Below are 9,613 nucleotides of genomic sequence, written 5' to 3'. Positions count from 1 at the left end.
GAATGCGGTTAAGCATTCATAATTGTCAGTAAACAACAAATTTTTCCGTTCATCGTGTGGTTAAGAGGCAGTTCAGAACTTCATATCCTTGGCATTTTGGTGCAGGTAGTCTGCACAAGGCTGTAAAAGAGAATGGGAAGAGGTAGGAAGGGAATAATGATTACATCCAGCTTCTTGATTTCAGTAATTTATTTTGATAGAAATTTCTTGAAGAGATGGCTCATTGCACTTGTCAAGGATGTTAATTCTGCATGGGAAACATGCACAACTGGAAATGACTTTTGAATTGCTGCTTCCCAGGAGACACATCATAACCTTCTTGGTTAACTTATAGAGCAAATTGTGCCTTCAAGGGAGGTAAAAAGGATGCTTTTATCAATCCTGGACTGGAAGTTCCTCTGGGCTGTCTCTTCTTGCTGTATGTAAAAGCATAGAAAGATGCTAACCTTCCCCCGCTTGGTTATGCAAAGAAGCTGAACCTCCTGGAAAACCTGTCTTATGTCCCTAGGAATGAGAAAAGCTCATGTGACTCAATTTTTCCAAAGCCTTTGCAGAATTTGCTTGTTTGGCCTCACATTTGGGCTTGCCTTTGTTCTCTCCTTTTTTAATGTGGTTTTCTGCTAAGACTTAGTGTAATCTTTCTGTATAAAGTATGAATACTCGAATTTTCTGTCCACATTGGCTTGTTGATCAGAGCTTCACTTTCCAGCCTTGATATTTTAGAGTAGTTTCAGTGGTATATTAGTGTCAAAGAATGGGAAGAATATATTTGCACTTGTGGAAGTACTAGACAGTTGCTCCAGAAGTCTGCGTTCTACTTTAGAAACCAGAATCTCAAATGAAGAGGAAGAGACTATTTCCAAGAGGAGTAGTGGCAGGAGATACTAATACCAGGTATTTAAATTTAATGACTTATGTATAGGTGAATGAACACGCAGACAGAGACAGTGAAAAGTGAGTTGGTGAATAACTTTTACAAATTATCTGAACTTTATGGAATAACCAGTTGGGCTTTTCAGAGTGATGTAAGGGGTGTTTCTGACAAGCTGACTTTTCAGACCGCTTGTGGCTGTCATGAAAGTGGCCTGTAAGCAGCACTCTAAAAATAATTTTACAAAATATGGTATCCCCCCCCCAAAGAGTTAATATTCATCTCTGCTGCATTTCATGCTCTGGAGGCAGTAGAAACAACCTAACTTTGCTTGTTACTGGTCTTCCCCAGAAGCAATATCCTGGATAGACACAGGACCATTTGTAAATAATCAGCAGGTCTCCTTGGTAATGGAAATGAGTCTGATTTCTGATGCAAGTGAAGACTTAACCGGAGAGGAAGAGTTTTTGCCATGTCAGTAATCCCACGAAAGGATCAGCTTTTCACGTGGAAGTTCATAATTCTCTCTGACACTCAGAGTAGCTTCTAATATTATTGGTGCAAACAGGGAATATTGAATGTTTTCCAGCAGTTTCACAGTCTGCCTTGTGCTGTATATAATCTTCTCATGAGCACATGAAACACTACAAAAAGCCTCAGTTCAGTTAATTTCAATTTAAGGACTTCAGTCTTTAAATTTTAAAGTTTAGTTCATCTTAAGTCTCCTTACAAAAAAAAGATTAAATCTAAAAGAATGCTTTGACTAGTCTTTCTGACAAACTGATTCAAGCATCACCTTCCTTTGATGGTCAAAAACCTTTTAACCTGGACTTTTTGAGGACATTTTTAATCTTCTTTTTCTATTTTAGCCACCTTCTAGTGCATTCATAGCAGGCAATTATGTCTCTTCTTCAGCTTAGTTTTCTTAAAGTAAACAAGCCAAGTGCTTTTATTCATAATGAGGCCAGGAGGGTTGCCACCCTCTTATGAGTCCCCATTTCACTGACTGCTGTAGCAGCTCTGTGTTTTCTGTCTTTAATTTTTAACCATGGGCTATCAGATTTATTACTTTGGGTGCAGTTTTTCCTGGTTCTTTTAGGGTAGCTTTAAAATGTCTGTATTCTCTGTTGGAAAGCTTTTGACACACAACTTCATTTACTTCTTCAAATCCTGAGTAGTTGCAACTTAAGCCATAATCAGTCTTTGTTGCAACTTAAGCCATAATCAGTCTTTGTTGCAACTTAAGCCATAATCAGTCTTTGTTGCAACTTAAGCCATAATTATAAGCAGTGTTTATAAGAGTGAGTCAAAGAAAAGCTCTGGTCTTCATCTCAACAACTGGAACAGCACCTTAGTCAGGAGCAGGAAGTTGTTTGTTTTGTTTTGTGTTTTTCAAAGAATCTTTTTTACCAGTAGGTGAAACTTCTTTGCTAACAGCAGAATTTTGCATTAAACAGTGTGTCCACAGTTCTTTTAACACTCACCTACTGCCAATAGAAAACCCAGTGCATCTTTGGAGATAACTGATTTTTGCATTGATGACATGGTGTGGAAATGGTTTAATAAAATGCAGAAAAGCAAATTATACTCAGTGGTCACGTATCTTCCTTAAATGATGTTCTTAAGCATTTTGTATCAAGAGCTATAGAGTAAGAGTTAAGTAGTTTTAAAAAGACTTGTTGCCTTTTGAGATTGATCTTAGGGTTTAAGATGCCAGAATGACAATCTGGGGAAGAAATCTTCAAAACTCCAGCTTAAACCCAAAATAAACATTGTAGTAGATTTTGGGTTATCATTTTAAAAGGTCATTTTTTTCAAAACCAAAAAGGTGCCCTTGGTTTCTTCTACCTCTGACCCTCTGGGTAGTCATTTTAGTAGCTTACACAACTATGAGTGAAAATACAGATCTTCTGTTTGAAATATCCAGTGAATAATAAAGAGGTCAGTCTTGACAATTACTGTAGCATAGCAAACGTTTATCCATCTTTCCATCCTTGCAGCTTCTGAGTAGCAATGGTGAATGCTGGGGATGGCAGTTTCTAAACTGGTTGGATTGTTTCTGAATTTGGCTGTGTGCCATTAGCAGTGTTAAGGCACCTTCCCAGCTGTGGAGATGCTGCAGGTAAATAATGCAGGTGCTTGAAAACATTCTGCTTTGAAAGCAGTTTTAGAAATAGCGGACTAAAGCACTAAAATACATCTCCTCAACAGTTTCTTTTTAAATAGTGTCTTTTTCATTTTGTACATTAGAACTTTTGGAGATGGCGTTTGCTCATTCATTATCTCTCCATGATTGATATTTATTACTGTTGACATGTATTTTGTCATTAGGTGATGTTGTAAGTGATAATGTCATGATACAGGGTACATCATGATACAGATTTTCATCTAGAAGATATTTGCTTCAACTTGTCCTTAAATGGAGTCTTGTTTAATTGAGTATGAAGATTAGTCCAGGGCAGAGGAAGACATAGTGTTTTCCCAAATCTAAGTGACTTATCTTCTAATGGTATACAGAGTTACAATATGTTCAACTGTTATAACGTAAATATTTGGGATAATGTAGTTTAAGTCCTTGAGCTCTTCGAGATTTATAATTAGATCCTGCAAAATGTTACATGTCTTTCACTCCTAGAAATCCCATGTATCACTTGGGATGAAATGAGATGTGAACCTATCATGCAGGATCAGGACATGGGTGACTGAACAGCAGGAGAGATATAGGAGGAGAGACTTTACTTGTAGCCTTCCTTAGAAAAATATAACAAAGCTGGTATTCCTCATGTGAAAGAGAATGGAAACGACTTCATAATTTACCATTATTTTCCAGGTTTGTAGTACAGTAATTGTGTCTTGAATTTGGGGGCATTATCAGTATCTGCTTTATTAAGTTACACTGTACAAAAGGTGTGCATTGGGCTGCTGGTTTTCTACAGGACTGGGAAAAGAGAAGATAAAATATAGGAACACTTTTGTTACAAACCAGATCCAAATACTTTCTTGGCCTATGAAGTTCTAGTGTTGATGGTGACTGTCTGGCAAGGCCTGTTCACCAGGAATTGCTGGAGCAGCAAGAACATAGATAGCAGTTACATTACAGGAGGATAAATTACGCAGATGGGAACTGTGTGGGTCACACTATTCCCTTGAAGCAATCGGTACCTTGCGAGTGCCATGAGTGGTCGGGTTGCCTGAGCAGTTCAGGTGCTTGACAGGAAATGACCTCCCTGTCATGAGAGAGCTTCTCTGGCTGCCAGCTGGGTGAGGCAGTGCTGGAGCCAGCATGGAAATGACAGCTGTGGGACACTGAACATGCTACTGTGGCCTCTGAGCAACAGGAAGCCATTTCCAAGGCAAAACAATGCTGTTAAAATTGTAGCTACTTCACCAGAAACTCCTGGCCATTTTTGAGAAAACATGAATATATCTGCTGGGTTGTTTTCTAAATTTTTTTTTCTAAATGATGTTTCTTCTTCTAGTAATGGCTATTCCAGAAGAGTTTTCTATTGCTTCACTAGGTAGCTTTTCTTGGCTGAGGTCTATGTATAGCATCTTGCTCTATACAGCTATGGTTGTTGAGCAGAACACAAGAAGAACCTGCCTGCTGCTCTTAAGATTTTTTTTTTCCCCTTAGAAGAATCTGCACTTCCTAATAGTTTAATGTTTCTTATTTTTTATTGTTTTTAATCACCATTTATTCAGTTTTGTGGTGCAGCACAGTAAACTCTGGGCCAGCAGTATTTTGTTGTGTATGATTGATGGAGCCCTTGGGAGTGGACTGAAACTGGGGGAAGAAGCAATCTTCATCATACTCATGTTCCATGGGCAAAACGCTCCTGTTGCTGTTCTGTGGATCAACAGATTTGGTGCGCGGGCAGCTCCTGGTTTAGCTCAGCCTCTGTTGATCTCTCCATCTGCTTTAAAAAAGCAGAAGTCTTCCCTGCCAAAATTTCCTGCCTTTCATCAGAGAGAAAAGGGAGTCGGAGGTAATATTTGCCTTTTAACATGAGATTCACAGTACATCATAATGCCATGTTGCTCCTACGCAGGTATGCATTATTCCATATGCTTGAAGATAATCACCCCGCAGTGCTGCAGGGAGACAGTGTGACAGTAAGTGGGTCCTCAAATGTGGGAGGCCCACCAAGGCTCAAGATGTCTGGACTCAGGATTCATGTTTATTTGAGTCTTTTTCAAAGAGTGGGAACTGAGCAACAGTAATTTAACTTCAGTGTATTATTTGGATCCTGTTGTAAACATAATTTCTGCAGAAAACAAATTCTTCTAAAGTGACATGAAATCCTGACCCTAGTGAAGGCGGGAGATTTCTCCAGAGATTCATTAAGGTCAAGAGTTCACCCAAAGGTGGGGGGTTTTTTTGTTTTGTGGTTTTGTTTTTTCGAAGTTGGGTGTCATGCATATTACCTTTGAAATTATGCACCACAGTACTCAATAAAGTACTGCTGGCTGCATTAGAACCACTTACATCTATAATCCTGCGGAAGAGCCCTCATCAGAAAAATTCAACATCCAAGATTAAAGTTAACAAGTGCATAGCATTGGTTTTTAAGAAATGAATGCACACGTTCTTTCATGCCCTATAAACTGCTACAGGGCTTGTCTTTACTGATGAAGCATATGTGTGTGTGTTGAGGTCATTTTTGTGTATTGCAGAATAATGAAACATACTTGAGTTATCCTGATAGTTCTGTTTTTCTGCAAGATATTTGAGCATCATTGCACCTATCGTACAGAATCATGGGTTGGAAGGGACCTCTGGGGATCATCTAAAAGCAGGTTCACCTAGAGCAGGTTGCACTGGATCACGTCCAGGTGGCTTTCAAGTATCTCCAGAGAAGGAGACTCAAGTGCCTTTCTGGGCAGCCTGTTCCAGTGCTCTGTCACCCTCAAAGAATTTCTTCCTCATGTTCAGATGGAACTTCCTGTGTTCCAGTTTGTGCCTGTTGCCCCTTGTCCTGTCACTGGGCACCACTGAAAAGAGCTTGGCCCTAACCTCTTGATACCTGCCCTTTAGATATTGATAAGCATTGACAAGATGTGCTCTCAGTCTTCTCCAGGCTAAAGAGACCCAGGTCCCTTGGCCTTACCGTGTAAGAGAGATGTTTCAGTCCCCTAATCATCTTTGTAGCCCTGCACTGGACTCTCTCCAGTAGTTCCTTGTCTCTCTTGAACTGGGAAGTCCAGAACTGGACACAGTAGTCCAGATGCGTCCACACCAGGGCAGAGTAGAGCGGGAGGAGAACCTCCCTTGACCCGCTGGCCGCGCTATTCTTAATGCACCCCAGGATACTATTGGCCTTCTTGACCACGATGACACACTGCTGGCTCATGGTTAGCTTGTTATCTGCCAGGATTCCCAGGTTATTCTCCCCAGAGCTGTTTTCCAGCAGGTCAACCCCCTGTACTGGTGCATGGTTATTCCTCCCTAGGTGCAGGACCCTGCACTTGCCCTTGTTGAACCTCGTTAGGTTCCTCTCTGCCCAAGTCTCCAGCCTGTCCAGGTCTCGCTTAATGGCAGCACAGCCTTCTGGTGTGTCAGCCACTCCTCCCAGTTCTGTATCATCAGCAAACTTGCTGAGGGTGCACTCTGCCCCTTCATCCAGGGCAGCGATGAATGCGTTGAACAGGACTGGACCCAGTATTGGCCTCTGGGGAACACCACTAGCTACAGGCCTCCAACTAGCCTCTGTGCCACTAACCACAACCCTCCGAGCTCTGTCATTCAGCCAGTTCTCAATCCACCCCACTGTCCACTCATCTGGCCCGTACTTCCCAACCTTAACTACAAGGATGTTATTTGAGACACTGTCAAAAGCCTTGCATCATCCTTTATTACTTTCTAGTGAAAAATATAACTGCTTTTTCTTCACTGAGGAAGTACGTGCTTTATTTCACTGTGTTAAACTGAAACCCAAAATACCCTTTGCTGAAAGCAAAGTCCATAAACCCATCTCTTTAGGATGAGAATTCAAGGTGTCTGCAAAGCATCTAAAATCAAAGCCTGTTCTTTACTGAGAAGACTGGAGAAAAGAATAAGGTGATTATAATTTCTTTTTTAGAACTACATATAGCAAAATGGTATTAGAAGATAATAGTTCTTTGCTCAATTGGCTAGATTTTTTACTTGGTTCAGAAATATGGTAATGAATAAGAAATATGGAATTAAAAAAATCTTGGACCAGCACAATCATTCCGCAACATTTTCTTGCCTTGAAAGAGCAAATTTGACCTCTGGCTTTGAGCCAGCACGATCAACTGAGAGAAAAGTATTCAACTTAAAACAAGAGAAGGACTTTTGTCATCCTATGTGTTGGAGTCTGTGAGTCTTGAAGAAATGAGCCTGTAGTGTCTTGGAGAATGACTAAGGAACTGTGAGAGCAGAAAGTTCAATATTGACCTGCTCCAGAGAAGTAATTTATTATTGAGATTATTTTACAGTATCTGCAAAGCCTTCATTTTATTCCACAGAAGTTTAGTTTATAATCGTCTGTTTGAGACAGCAGTTATTAGTGAATTTCTGAATTCTGTATGACCTGAATATCTGTTTGCTTATTTTTGATTGCATGCATATTTTCGGCAATTCAAATAATACAGCATGAACTGCAACAGAAAGCTGGAATTGTTGAAAAATCGTAGTATATATTTGATTCTGCATTTTTAATTTTTTGTAATTAAGAATTTTTGTGACAACTGTCACTATGTTGCTGAGAAAATAGATGCATTGCAGTCTATTCATGTTCAAAGCATAAAATATGATGTATTTTAAAATAGTTAAAGAAAAGGTAAGTGGAATTTCCAAGATTGTGTCGGCTACATAAGAAATGGTTAGTTATGTGACCTACATGCTGTGTCTCCAGCACAAGTCTGCTCAGTGGTCTGTGATAAAAGACCTTATTAAATTCTGTACTGATTTATGTATGTCTGCAGGTAGATAAAACCTTTAAAAAGAAAAACATAATGGGAAACAAAGGGAAACTGTTCAAACCAAGTCCTGTAGGCTTAGAAATAGAGAAGAAATTAGTATCATGGTTTAAATGAAACAAACGTACTCTAATGTAGATGTTCATAGTGGCTACCAACAGCTGTGTGGTCTGAAAAACAATTAGTCTGTGGTTCTGTAATGTACATGAGTTTGTTATTCTGAAACTGATGTTCTAATCCATTTTCTACCAGTAATGGGATCTTTTGTACCTATGCCCTTGTGGTCCATCCAGGTTTCGATACTGCTCTGCCATCAGTCGTGTGTCATTGCTCACTTGTCCTGTGACTAGCAGGGAGTTGTATTTGCTTTGGTTTTTTGGATTATTTTATTTTTTTAATGGTACATGATTAGCACTGCATGAAGCAACAGCTAGTGTGGCATTTGCTTATGCACAGAGATTTGTCACAGTTCTGCTTTCCTGTCAAAGCTCCTTCCAGGGTTCCTCTTGCAAAAGCTGATGCAGAGCAGAACCCTACCCTCTGGTAGGGTCACCCCTGGTGAAGATTTTGCAATTCCAAAGAGCATAAGTGTGATCCACGGTTCATTCATTTCTTCAAAACTAGACCTCTCCACCTTTGGTGATGTTTTGACCTCACTGAACCTCACTGCAAAGGAGATTTACAGCTTTTTACAGGGTTTGGATTACAACATTTAAGACAGTGGTTCTTTGACTACAATCATTAACCCTGAAATGTTAATTGAATTTGTAGCCATGCAAACATATGTTCCCCAGAACTGTAAAACTGAGGAGTGATACCTGTGTTTTCATTTCTGTTCACCTGCCTTCATGGGGCAGTGTGTGATAAGACAGCCTTTTTTCCCATGTGTATTTTCTTTGTACGACGTCCTGTGTCATCATGGCTTGGCTTCGTGGACAAAGATTTGGGAAGGGCTTTACCCACGCTTACTGCAAGCGCGCAGATGGCTGAAAAGGCCAATGCAGGACAGGCAAGACTGGCTGCAAAGAGCACACCGGAAGGTCTCCTTGGGTGGTACAGTCGAGGCACGGTTCTTTCTGCGCTGTCTTTTCTCCTCGAGACTGATTCTACGTGTGTTCTCAAAGGAGGCAGCAGCGTTATGTATGGTGTGTCTCCAAATCTCCCGATTGGAGGCCAGGGTGGACCACTGATGGTGGTCAATATGGCCAAGGCTGAGGTGTTGTTTCAGGGAGTCCTTATATCTCCTCTTTGGAGCTCTTCTCCTGCGGCAGCCGGTGGCGAGTTCACCATAGAACACAATCTTAGGGAGGGGGTGATCTGCCATCCTGGAGACGTGCCCTGCCCAGTGCAGCTGTGTTTTCAGCAACATGGCCTCAATGCTGGTGACCTCTGCCTGTTCAAGGACAGCAACATTAGTCACGTAGTCAGTCCAGTGGATGTTTAGGATTGTACGAAGGCAGCGCTGATGGAAGCGTTCGAGGAGTCGCAGGTGGTGGTGGTAGATGACCCATGATTCAGACCCGTATAGAAGAGTAGACAGTACAATGGCTCTGTAGACACTGATCTTTGTGCTTTTCTTCAGGTGTTTATTGCACCAGACTCTCTTATGCACGTCCTGTGTAGCCTAGCAGGAAATGTGAAGTCTCTAGTTGAGACAAAAATATAAGCTTATTGACATAACATGATTTAAACGACATTTTTTCACTCACTTCTCTTGGACACACAGTGTTTGTGGGAGTACCTTTGATATTCCCAATACCAAACAGTAGTAATCCAAGTACAATATACAATTCCTAAATA

The sequence above is a fragment of the Buceros rhinoceros genome, unplaced genomic scaffold, assembly GCF_000710305.1.
Source record: "Buceros rhinoceros silvestris isolate BGI_N320 unplaced genomic scaffold, ASM71030v1 scaffold10089, whole genome shotgun sequence".
Classification (NCBI taxonomy): domain Eukaryota; kingdom Metazoa; phylum Chordata; class Aves; order Bucerotiformes; family Bucerotidae; genus Buceros; species Buceros rhinoceros.
The sequence above is the reverse complement of the archived record's forward strand: the minus strand, read 5'-3'. Positions refer to the sequence as shown.